Source organism: Leptodactylus fuscus, chromosome 5, assembly GCF_031893055.1.
Source record: "Leptodactylus fuscus isolate aLepFus1 chromosome 5, aLepFus1.hap2, whole genome shotgun sequence".
Classification (NCBI taxonomy): domain Eukaryota; kingdom Metazoa; phylum Chordata; class Amphibia; order Anura; family Leptodactylidae; genus Leptodactylus; species Leptodactylus fuscus.
Window position 1 is genome coordinate 195,141,245 of NC_134269.1, and position 13,859 is coordinate 195,155,103.

At 40.8% G+C, this 13,859-nt stretch overlaps 1 protein-coding gene across 2 annotated transcripts in view; it reads right to left on the minus strand.

The window, feature by feature from the left end:
* FGF1 (fibroblast growth factor 1) overlaps positions 1–13,074 on the minus strand; it is a 75,394-nt gene extending 62,320 nt beyond the window's left edge. The window contains exon 1 of one of the 2 annotated variants that reach the window (XM_075274987.1): positions 12,978–13,074. The gene's annotated coding sequence lies outside the window, so the exon portion shown is untranslated. Of the gene's footprint in view, positions 1–485; positions 568–12,977 lie in introns of those variants that run through there. The other variant, XM_075274986.1, reaches the window with a different exon arrangement.
* Positions 13,075–13,859: the final 785 nt, after the last annotated feature.

Consider the following 13,859-nt stretch of genomic DNA (forward strand, 5'->3'; position numbering starts at 1 on the left):
GAGTGGAGGGCTGGGGTTTTGGGGGGCTAGGGGCAAGATCATCTCCCATTTATAGGTATTAAGTATTTATAGGTTTTATGTTACCTGCCTCAATAACTTACTGAATAGGAAGGCTATCTTTAGCAGATGTTAGTGTATAATATTATCAACTTGTCCAGATTAATATCTATTTCCGACTGAATGCAACCATGATGTTCTTGTCGTGCATTTTGCCTACTACGTTACTGATCAGTAGTGTCAGAGATCACACAGATACATTCATTACAGCTTTTCCACAGTGACCATAGGATAACATCACAGATAGGAAATAAGACATTGTATAGTAACGGTCCTATATAAATCCTGTTATCAAACACAGATCAAACAATTGACAGGAGAGGGATTCACATCCTCCTCCTGGGTCTCATCATAAATGTACCACGCCCTGACAATGACAATCTCCACAGCCTTATGTATTATTATCCACTATAGTGAGAGTCACCTACCTGTAGCATTCCAGCTATGTGGCTCTTATTTCTGTAAGTATATAGATTCCAGGCAGGGATCTCTGGCGATGGTACAGCAGATAGGGAGAACAAAGGGTGGAGCACTGCTGTCAGCAAGTCAGTCCTGTCTTATAGGCTTGCCTGGTTTCTCCTGCTGAGACCCAGAAGCAGCCATTGCTCCAAGTAAGAAATCTTTTGCAGATTTTGTAAGACGAGTGTGTGAATGGTCTGCAGGCTGAGGCATGTACATCAAATGATCTTGCAATAATTGCTCGACTATAAAAATGCATCCGAGACAGGCAGAGAAAGAAGAACCTGTTCTTATACAAGGACTTGTGTCTTGCCTGGCCTCGGATATTTTAAACAGCTGCAAATCTATAAAACCAAGTTTCCATCAGCTTATAAGTCTCTAAAGTTACCTGCTCTTCAGGATTTTTTAGGAAGTAGGGTGTGTAATGATGCTTGCTTCAGAATGCTCTGTCTGTACAATGCTGAGAAAGCGTATGTCTCCAGAAATTATACTAATACTTCTAATAGACGGAGGCAATAACATTTCTAGGAAGCAGCTAACAATTGATAAAACATATGTTTCCACTAATTCCTGTGCAGCAATCTACAGTACCATGACTAAGATTTTTGGACATGACTAAACAAGTAGTTTAAGGCTAGCGCAATGGTGCTTCATAGGCATAAAGTACAGTCCAGGATTGTAATCTATTAGATTAGGTAGTGGATCCTTTGACTTCTGTCAGTTGGCTATTGGGAGTTGGAATGATAGAAACCCAGATACTGGAGTGACCAGAAAGGCCAAAATCAAAGACAGGCCTAGTTTGTATAAAGGGATCTGGAGGCAAAGTCCATAATGACATAAGGGAGAAGTGAGAGAGTAAGACATGGCAGACACCTAAGTGGCAGATGAGTACTATGGCAGGCGGGAGGACAGGTAATAGATCATTTGTAAAAAGACCACAGGTCACAGACTCAAAGCAGGCCAGAGGTTTGCAGCGAACCACAAGATGCAGGCTAGTGAGGCCTGATTCACATCCGCGTTTGGTATTCCGTTCAGGGAGTCCGCTTGGGGATCCCCCTAATGGAATACCAAATGCATTGACAAGTGGTGAGCAATGAAAGCACACAGATCTCATAGACTATAATGGGATGTGTTTATCATGTGCTGTCCGCACAAATCATGCAGAGAGAAAAGTTCTTCATGAACTACTTTCCTCTCCACATGACTAGTGCAGACACTGTGTGGAAAACACACGGACCCAATTACAGGGTCTGTATGCTTTCATTGCTCAACACTTGTCAGTGCGTTTGGTATTACGTTTGGGGAGTCCCCAAGCGGACTCCCTGAAAAGAATACCGAACACAGATGTGAAACAGGCCTAACAGGGCACAGACTGGAACAAGACTGGACAGGTCCAGATCCAGAAACATCACACAACCCAATCCTCTAACAAAGACTAATAGGATATGCAGGATTAGAATAGCAAGGTTTATCAGCACCAGGCAACTGGACAGCAATAGGGTACAAAGAATGGAAGTCCAGCACAACAGGGGTTAATGAGTGAGGAAGAGTGTAGTTGTATAAATCTGGGTTCCACAGTCAGGTTTTGTTCAGGGTCTTTGATGGTTTTGAAGCCAAAACCAGGAGTATATTGAATAAAACTAGTAGAACATGTACTATGTACATCCCCCTCCCTTTATGATCCACGATTGGTTTTGGCTTAAAGGGGCTCTATCCTTCGGAAAAGTCATTTATAGCTAATCACATCCTTGCATAGCCTTTAGAAAGGTTATGCTACACATATATTTTGTATGCTAATTGCCTCAGTAGTTTTTGAATGAGCACGTTTTCATACATATGCTAATTAGCTTCCACTATGCATTGGAAGTGTCTGTGAGCACCGTCTGCTATTCTCTATGTGTGTGAGAGCAGGGAGATGAGTCATTAGCAACAGTAGCCTCTCTGCACTCACACATATAGAGAATAGCAGAGAGGAGTGCTCACTGAGAACTTGGCTGGAGCTTAATTAGCATATGCATAAAAACGGGCTCATTCAAAAACTACTGAGGTGATTAACATACAAAAGGTAGGTGTGGAATAGCCCTTTTTAAAGGATATGCAAGGATGTGCTTAGCTAAAAATGACTTTTCCCAATGATAGAGCCCCTTTAAAAAAATCAACAGAACCTGACTGGAACTGCCGGCTTATGAACCTGAGAGTAACTAAGTTTTAGGATTAAACATCATTCTGTCAAGATGAAAAAGAGGAAGAGCAGGGTGAGAGGCTGAAACTTTCAATCCCTGAAAACTACTATATAAGGGGAATATAGTATATACTGTATTTACACCTAGTAGCTGGAGTGTGAATCAAATTTGCATGTAAAAACTAAATGTAGCTTCGATGCAGTTTGTACAGGTGAAACATATTTATTGAACATGTTTCACCTGAAAAAATGTAGCATGTGTAGAGGTGCGAAGGGAAATTACTTAATAATTCGCTCAACCATATACAACCTATATATAAGGCTGCTTTCACAAGTGTTTGGTCAGTGATTTTCATCAGTGATTGTGTGCCAAAACTAGGATTGGGTTAAAAACACTCACAATCACTGAACAAAATCACTGACCAAATACTGCTGTGTGAAGGCAGCCTAAATTCACTAAAGCAGTAAGCGTCATCTACACATGTGCAATCTAGTTACAGTCTACAGTTTCAGAACCAGCAAATGTTCAGCCTTGTGCCCTCCAGGTACATATTTATATACACAGCCACATATCTATCTATACCCAAACTCTCAGACCCACAGGAGACAACTCTACCAATGGCTGCCCAGGGCGCTTAATAACTTGGTCAAATAACTAACTCAATCTCGTTAACCTGGATCATACTTGCCCCAGACCAACTACTTCAAAGGAACAACACAACAGGGGACACACTGGTTCGTGAGGCACAAGTCCCTGCCATAATCAGCTTCAGTACAAAGAAGAGACTCTAAGGCTTCATTCACACAGAGTTTTTTGGAGCTGATTTTGACGATAAATCCGCCTCAGAATCCACGTGGAAAGAAATGGAACCCATTGAAGTCAATGGGAGGCTTTTTTCCACGTGGATTCTGAGTCAGATTCAACATCAAAATCAGCTCCAAAAAACTCTGTGTGAATTGAGCCTAAGGGCTCATTCACATAGGGGGCGGTGGGGCGGATTTTGTCACGCGGGGAGCCGCGTCACTCTCAGGTCAAAACCCGCCTACCATGACCGTCACAGTCGTGGCTTCCCCCTCCGGAGTCGACTCAAATGAATGGGCTGACTCCGGAGGTTGCTGCCGCCAAGCGGAAACCATGGCTCAGCGAGCCGCGTAATCCGCCTGAAGAAAGGGCAGCTCGCTTCTTTTTCCGCTAGCGGCAACATTCCGCTAACGTAAAAAAGAACGCTAGTGGTTTCCATAGACCACCATTGTATGGAGGCGGATTTTGAGGCGAAATCCGCTGTCAAAATCCACCTCCTTGTCCCCCGTGTGAACTAGCTCTTTAGCACAAGCTACATTCATATTTCCAGCCTTGCATTATTCTTGGAGCCTCCGTGGAGCCACCTGGGGACAGTTCAGCTGAAGTCTGTAGGCTAAATGCTCTAATCTGGAAGTAGACATCATAGCATGAAATAAGAGGCTCTTCACCTACTTCCTCTCACTGTGTGGGTTGCTCCTTACATTGCAAAAGGTGTAGAATTGTGAATTTCTTTCGTTAGTCTGAGGAAGGAAACTGTATATTTCTGAAACAGGTAGGAGGAAGGTATCCCTAAGAGGAGACCACATATATCAGATGACATCACTGTCTTTCTTGTGTTATTTCATGTGCATGTGGAACACAGAGGCTGAGGTCATTCCACTTTTTTGGCAAAATAATTTAGAGATTGTGTCCACTGCCTTTTTATTTTGGCACATGGACTGAGAGGCACATGTTAACTATCATTACCTGCCATATAAGTGGATATTACTAATGTATCAGCAAGATACAAGCTACTGCACGGTTTTTGTTTAGGTGGAGCACACAAAAATCACATCAATACCCTTTTTCTGTTTAAACCTGTAGAGGGCGTTCACACTTGCAACCGTGTCTGCCCGCCGGGTCTCTGTCCTATTTCCTGGGGAAACTGGGTAGGGGACACAAAGTCCTGCATGTCCGACTTTGTGTTTGTGCAAAAAAAACTGTTTTCCTGTGGAGAGGCTGCATACGGACTCTGACGGTTTGCTTTAAAAAACCCATTCAAATGAAAACGTTCACTATTCAGTTTTACCAGGGAATCAGACGGAGACCAGGCGGGCACACTTGTGAACACCCCCTAACCCAGTGCTGTAAGTAGTGGTGCAGGTTTTGTTCCAATTTAAATAAGATACAATTATAATTTTTTTCTTCTTTAACAATTATACATAATATTATTAATTCTACATCTAAAATACAAATAATCACAAACATACGAGAACAAAGTTTCCCTTCACAATATTATTTGCTCAACCAGCTTCTGCAGTCAAACCAGACTGACAATGTCTTGTTAAAACTTTCCCCTATTGCCATATCCCTAGCAAACATTTCCTCCATCCTTATTAGACTGACCCACCAGTAAGTAGTGTAACTAGCAAAGACTGGGCCCCATAGCAATCTATTGACTTGTCCCCCCCCCTCTATCTACACATGACACTATGTACAGTTTCCTAGCCCCCACACAGTAAAATGCTCCCATTGCTGACCACCACATGGTATAACGCCCCATTTATACGGTATAATATCCCACAGTGGCCCCCTCACCAAGTATAATGTCCCACAGTGGCCCCTGTACATAATATAAAGTCCCATAGTGGCCTCCATACAATATAATATTCCCCAGTGGACCCTTCACCAGGTATAATGTCCCATAGTGGCCTCCATACAGTATAATGTCCCACAGTGGTCCCCTCACACAGTATAAAGTACCATAGTAGCTCTTCTACACAGTATAATGTCGCATAGTGGCCCTTATGGTACTTGTTACGAATATTGCAAATATTTTGGGTTTGGCTAATAAAGGACAGTGGTAACAATGAGCCAGGGTTTTATAATATTTTTACTGGCTAGAATCTTGTGTGTAAATAAAAGTGATTTACATTACTCTGCCTCAGAGATTTGTACTCCCATTTCTACTTCCCAAGATTGCTTAAAAGGCAGTTAGGGAGAGATAACAGAACATGACAAGATATCATATAATGTTGACAAGCTATGATTAGGGGGCTCCTGGTGTAACAAATATGATTAGGGAAGTGGGTGGATTGGACTACAGAGACAGATTAACACATTTTGGGTAATTCAGTTTAGACAAAAGTAAGGCTGGGGGAAAGGGTTGGGGAGCTAATAAAAATGTAGAAACACATGAAGGAGAAGTACAAAGACCATTTACCAGGTAAGTAAAGCACATAGTGGCTTCCAAGCAGTCCTGTAAGCAAGACTGTTCTCTCCACCGATTTTGGGCAGAAACCCAGCAAACGCTTTTTAAGCAGATAGGGTTTCCGTTTTTGGGTCCCAAGCAGACCTGAAGAACAGAAACCGAGACACTAGTGAGAACCTACTATAACATATTTTGTGGCCCACTGTGTTTTGTTGTGTTTTCATTTTAGGATTGATTTTTTTTGGGGGGTGGGGGGGATACATATGGGATATTGGCAAACTGATTTCCACAGTCACCCATGAATTTAAAATAGGAAAAAATATTGTGTATGCATGTTGTGTTTAGCACAACTTTTTCGGGAGGCAGAACACATTATTAAGCTGAGCGACTCATTTTTGGAGCTGAATGGCAAGCAGAGGGTGCTGTGCTTGAATACTACCACATCTAAAACATTTTGGTAACACTACCTCTGAATCTGTTTCAGGTTCCTCATGTCTCTCTCAGGCCTCATTCACATCTGTGTCGTTAATCCGATTGGGGGAGTCCGCATGGGGAACCCCTGCACGGACTACCGAAAGCATTGGCAATTGGTGTGCAGTTAAAGCACACGGATCACATAAACTATAATGGGGTGCGTGTGCTTTCCACAAGGAACATGTGGACAGAAAAGTACTTCACAATCTATTTTCCTGTCTGCATGACTTGTGCGGACACTGCGTTGAAAGCACACGGACACCATTACAGTCTATTGGGTCCGTGTGCTTTCACTGTACACAGCTTGCCAATGTGTTCGGTAGTCTGTTTGGAGGGGTCCTCATGCGGACTCCCTCGAACGGATTACTGACGCAGATGTGAACGAGGCCTCAGTTGGCCTGTTAATACTTTTTATGGTAGTTCCTGATCTGCTGTGAACATCAGTAACAGAAATCTGGTACATGTATAAATCTGCTGCATGTAAAATTGTAAAACATCATCATACAAAGCTGCAGGGGAAAGATGGAGTGGGCCACTTAAATTCCACAAATGATGGCCCAACCTCAAGAACTGCAAAGGTAACAAAATGTGAAACATGTGGTAATCTTTAGGCTGAGGCCCCACATTTCGGGAACGCAGCTTTTTTTGTTGCAGATTTTGCTGCAGTTTTTTGAGCCAAAGCCAAGAGTGGACTGAGTAGAAGGTAAAAGTATAAGAGCTTCCTATATGTTTCTTATTTTTATTTGTAGCCATATTTGGCTTTGACTCAACAAAACCGCTGCAAAATATGCAACAAAAAAGCTGCGCTTCTTGCAACGTGCGGCCTCAGCTTTGAAGAGTAGTAAGTTTATGTACACTTGCAGTGGTGCAGAGGTTGCAGTCACATCTGAGCACAGGACCCTTAGGGGACCCATAAAAACTGCTGTGGCTATAGAGGTCACAGTAGTTACAGCTGACATTGGGCCTAAAATACAGGGGAGACTCTTTTTGATTTCTGATTTTGATGGCTGGCAGTCTATGCATTGTAAATTTATTACCCCTATCCTCTGAATATGGTGAGAATGTTCGGAAGCTTGTGTGCACAGAAATGTTATGAACAAGTCTGGACCCAAATTGGGAAGGTACCAAAAAAAAAAACAAAGAAAAAGATGACTGGGGCACCGGAATATGATCAAAGTACAAAACTTTATTAAACAACCATATTTAAAAAGTACACAGGGGAGGACAAAGTTTTATCAGACTGGAGAGCCGATGATGTAGGCATATAAAAGTATACATGGGTAAACATATAGAACAAATTAATACAAGTATAACAGCAGTTTATCCATAGAAAGAAATAATCACAACTGAATCAAATAGTTGTGACGTGTATGACATCAATGGACAGTTATAGGCAAATGCCGATGTATCTGCTATAGAGTAATAGAAAAAGGAACCAGTGTATCCACTGAAACATGATGCACATGAGTATATAAGGTATTAAAGTCTGTAATGTCAATGGACATATGGAGTATAAATAAAACCAGACAAAAAGGTAGTTAAATACAGAGCTGTTGCAGACATGTGAAGGTTAAAACATAGCAGGTGTACTAAATACAGTATATTAGACATACCCATGATGGCAGTGTTGCATAGAAGGATGCCAGACAAAAAACGTCTCACCAGGATCCCCTCAACTCAGATGTAGCAGGTGTAGCAGAGTTGAGCGCACAGCTCTGCTACATCTCAGCGCAGAGTTTTTGTTCAAACAAAAACAAAATGGGTCAAAACTGTAGCACATTTTTGGTGCACGGTGACACACATTAAAGGGGTTGTCCCATCCCAAGGATCCTATCTATACTGTTTGTTAATGTGGATGTAAGACTTTTCCTAAATACACTGCTTCAGCAAAACTGCTTTGTTTGTCCACTATCTTACTTTATTCAATTCTTTGTGGCCACAGCCCTGACTTAGCTGCTCATGAGTCAAGTGATGTATCTGCCTGCTCTCAGGGGGGAGGGAGGAGGGGCTAAGTGCAGGGAGTGAGCCTGTGTATCTAGCTATTCCTGTGTCTACACCACGTGACCTAGCTTCCTGCTATCAGATAGAGGAGCTGCTTTCATTTCTTCTGTTCTCCCAGTTATCAGGCTAGCTAATTCAGTTGTTTCCATTATGGCAGAGACAGGCAGTCTCTGTATGTAACACAGAATGGAGTTGCTGCTGCCTGTACTTCATAGTCCAATATGGGTGGGCGGAGCTACATGCAATTTGGGGCGGAGCTAAACAGCAGGTTGCATGTGAAACTCCGCCCACCAAATGATGCAAGAAACCAGGAAGAAAGAAGATTTTACAGCAGTAAGGACTGATGAGTATGTGAGGTGGGAATACCCCTTTAAGCCGTGTCCCATTTCAGGGAAGCCATGCCCCTTTTCCTTTAGAGACACAGCAACACACAGAAACTGTATAAAATTGTTAATAAATATGGTATAAAGCTTGTACGCCAGTGTTTTGGGACAAATTCTATCATAATTCTGACATGCTTCCAATTGTAAATCTGCCTCATTATTTCCTGTATTAACAGGAGGTCAAGCTAACAATGCAGGTCTACTGAAGTCAGATCAATGCTCTTATAGATTTGCATTGTGAGTGGATTCTGATTGTTCCAACCTATTAAGTATAAAATCTGAATGGTGGAGGTAACCAGTCTGAATATTGCTGAAGTGTGATCAGGTAAGTTGGTTTTTGAGGATTTTGTGCTTTAATTAATTTTTAATATATCTGCGTGGACAGATTAAGTTAGTGTCTAAATCTCTCTGTCTTTTCTTACCTTCTCCAAAGCAATTAAAACTTTAAGCGGTTTCCAACCAGAGGTAAAGATTTAGAAGAAAGAGTAGATAAGGGGGACATTCACGCTACTGCCCGTCTGCCGCAGGGTTTCTGTCCTACAGCCCGGGGAAACTGGATAGGGGATGGCTTTCCGGCGGTCAGTTTTAAAATCTATTAATTTCCTGGGTTTTTAAAGGTGACCACCGGTGTCTGTATGTATCCTCTCCACATGGAAACTGTTGGGTTTTTTTTTGCAAAGTCGTACATGCAGGGCTTTGTGTCCATGTAAAAAAAACGGTTTCCAGGCGGAGAGGCCACATACAGACACCAGCAGTTACCTTTAAAAACCCATTCAAATGAATAGGTTTTAAAGCTGACCGCCAGCAAACCATCCCCTGTCCAGTTTCCCCAGGATTTAGGATGGAAACTCCAAGCCAGACAGTGGCGGTAGTGTTAACGCCCCCCAAAAAATAAAGATGATAGGGGTTATTTGATTGTTACATAAAATGTGCACCTTAAAACCGCAGAGTTTTACTGTCCATGCAAAGTGGAGGGAATCCCATCCACACATTGCCGGAAAATACATATCATTGCGGTTTTGGAAATTGCAGAATGTGAATTATATCTACAGAAACACCGGCGGCTTCCCTATAGGTATAATGAAAGCAAAAAGTCCGCAGAGGAAACCTGTGAAACTTTCTGTGAAAAGCGTTGCAGGTAAAACCATGATGCATTGCCGATGCAGTTTTTCTCAAAGCACTTTTTTGCTGCGGCCCGCTATGTGGGGCTTTAACCTTAATGAGTAAATCACATCAAAGAAATGGTTAACATTTCCCATGGCCAAAGAATTCAGTCTGGGAAGCCATTAGACTGCTTTATAAGCCTCAAGTTGGGCACATCCTAGGCAGCCAAATTGGATTATATCTGGTCAATTTGTTCTTGGACAAAGTGTCTGAATTACAGTGTATCCAACATTACTGCAGTATTTAGTTATTCTACAAGGTGCTTATACCATCATTTCTCTCTCTATCTTTTTGTTTGGTAGATTCTCTTAAAGATAATCCTTTAATGTGGAGGCCATTAACAATTGTTATGTCACTGTAATGATTGAATAATTCTGAGCTCTAACACACCACTACTGTTATAATAAAAAATATAGCATGATATTTAACTCAGGGAGAGTTCAAAATACCGTTGCTAATGTCCGTTACTGTCTTCTGTCATAGGATGATAGCAATGGACATTAACCTGTTGCAGAGAATGTTCACAGACTGATTCTATGTTCGTTCCCATTGACACTAACATAAACAACATGGCGGAAGTTATCTTCCATCATGTTTGTTTACTTTTATAACAGAAGAAAAAGTCCTGCATGCATGTCCTATGACGGAAGAAAGCAACAGACATTAGTAACGGTAGTGTGAACTCCTGCTTATCCACTATGCTGCTGCGATTTCTTCCCATGTATCCAGCTTAAGGCCTTATTCACCTAGTAGTGCTTTAGTCAGCTCAGCAGTTTTTTAGATGATTTCAATAATCATTTCAATAACAAATGTCATATTAAGTGTACAACACTCATAGATTGTAAGCCCTCGCGGGCAGGGCCCTCTACCCCACTGTGCCAGTCGGTCATTGTTAGTATTATATCTACCTGTATATTCTGTGTACTGTATGTAACCCCCAAATGTAAAGCACCATGAAATTAATGGTGCTATATAAATAAACAATAATAATAATAATAATAATAACATCACTTCTTTTTGCCCTATGTTAGTTACATTTGCATCAGTCATCAACAATATAAGTGACATTTTGTTGTTTTTCCTCAGATGCCATTATATATCGTATGTATTTTTATGGTTCTGTTAAGTAGTCTACATGATTTTCAGTGCCCTGTACAATATCTAGCTGTAAATATATGTATCTTTATCTAAAGATTTATTCAAATGTTTACATTTGCTGTCCACATGTTTAGTAAATGGCAGATGTATTCATTAATTTTAATATATCTATTCAGACAACTGGGTTGTTTTTTTTCATGCACTCTGCATATGTGAAAAAATAAGTAAGCACTGCTGGTTCGATTTTCTTTTTTTCACTAACATGGATGAATCACATCAATACAATGCTATGGGTCTGTGTGTCAATCCATTTTTCACAACCCCACAGACATAAAAGTACAGGAAATTTTTTTAAAAACTTGATAAATTATTTTGAAACAAGTTGTCACATTGAAAATGCAGTGAAACTGTAGACAGCATGTTATAGAGCAAAATGATATGTAGGTTTACGGAAAAGACAAGCAGGCGGTCCTATCAGAGATTGTCCGCCTCTCCTCTATGACTGTACATACAGAGATAGCAGCCTCCCCTCTATGAATGTACATACAGATTATGGGGATAACATATCCAATGAGGGCCGCATAACAGAGTTTACATCTTGGGAGACAGATTTGCATATTCTTCCCATGAACATACAGAGATAGCTGTTAGTCACTGATAGGACAGCCTCCTTGACTTCTAAGCACAGACCGGAAATTTCAATGAATAAATGGCAGCTTTTACTGATTTTTTTTTTTTTTTTTTTTTACAAAGAACGAAATTATATGTCAGTCTGCTCACTTTCCCATTCTCTACAACATGGTACTTACAGAATAGACTAACAAAAAACACTATGCAATAAGAGTTGTATACCAGACCTTCAATACATGTGCTCATGAGTCATAGTGTCTCATCAGAAGAAAACTCAGTTTCTAGAAATTATTAGACTTCCAAATATCGAGCAGCAGGCAAACCCCTTTGGAAATGACCTGACTGTAGCCATGCGCTAGGTCACCGCTATTTGTATGAGTATATTCACAAATAACCTATTCGATCACATTAATACTATGCCTTGTTACACTGGATGCACACTAGCATTTGGGTTTCCATCCTTTGGGTCCACATGGGGACCTGAAAGATGGAAAACCTGTCTGCTTAATAGGTGATTAAACGCGGAAACCATGTCCGCCGATTCCCCCCTTGCAGGACTTTTATCTCTGCCGATTTTATGCAGAATCTGCAGCAGAGTCTTGTACAGAGACTCCAAAGCTAATGTGAACCTAGCCTTAGTATAATGATAACAACAATGATTATAGTTACAAGTGGATGTGCACATATTCTGTATAGATTAACATTGGACTCTCAAAATCATTTCCCCAAGTGAGCTAAATGCTCTAAATGTACCATTTTATTGTTGGCCAAACCCTGTCAATAAATAGGTTGTATCACAATATATTTACATATAGTCATATAAAATTACATATAGAAAATAAACAAAAATATTAAAGTACTGCCGAGAAATCGAGGACATCAATTATTAGTAAAATAGTAATACAAATAGTATAGAGGTATAACAAAACAGTCATGATCATATCCACCAACTTGATCCAGTTACATAGAGCAGTATATGGTGCAACTGTTATTATTCATAAATATACAATGTGTGTATAATGTAGCAAATTGTGTTTAGTTAGGATACTAATACAAAACATGAGTGTATACTGTATCGACCCTCCCTCTCCTCTACTGGAAGACTTGCACTCTGGAGAACATAATATCACTGTGCTGCATGCAGATTTTGCTTCCTCCCTGTCCTTGTTGGCTCTGTACACTGTAAGAATTATCTGTAGTCAAGAGCGTTTAGTAGATTAAACCTGACATCTGATAGGAAGCAATCATACAATATTCAGCGTATAATTACAATCTCTATGAGGACAGCTGGGATAAGTAACTATAAATTTCCCTTACCTCAGGTTGGAGGGTTGTAGGCTTGTCCTGGTTGTGCTCCCGTGGCTCAGACGTCAGTAAGATAGCTGCTCCTTCCCACTAAACCCTAATGTTTCTAAATCAGAATAGAATCAAATTTCTAATAGAACAAAATATATAATGTTGGGTTATTAATAATATTTGGTTGGATCCTTTCGTAGTAATTTGCCAGGGTTCCTTAGTTCAGACAAACCTGTTAATCTAAGCCAAGATGAGGTTATCAAGTACTAAATAACTTGGCCGATATAATGCGCAATGAGTGAAACTAAATGCAGCTATATTCCCTCAGATCACTTGGCACGGCAATGAGCATGCCCAGTTCATTCTCCCACTGGACATACCCGGTCAGTGCAGGCTGTGGTAACGTCTTCCCTGCTATGGTGCTCTGGCATCTGGACAGAAGAACAAGCAAAATAAGGACAATAATCTTGCAACCCTTTTTTCTCCTTGTTTTTTTAAGCTATGCGGTCCTGTGGCTATTTTCGGACTGGATGCGTGCCCATGATGTATTTCAAGGTTATTTTCCAATGTGTCTCCTCAAGACGCTTTATACTGCCTACATTAAGAGATTACAATCCAAAGCACTCAGGCTTCGCTGAAAAAATTCAGTAAAAATAATTGTTGCTGTATAATACTTATGTTCTGTTATCGGATCTGCTTCAGGGAGACAACTGCATTTTTAATCTTCCTGAAATCCATAGCACATTGACACGGAGACTACAGGTAATAGTACATTGCTCCCAATGACAGGAGCTCGGAACAATAATTGACGTGATTGTTAATTATTGATGAAATGTTGCTTGAATTTTTTTTTTTTTTTTGGCGTAGAATGTGCCATGTCAGGACAATGGATACAGCTTTGGT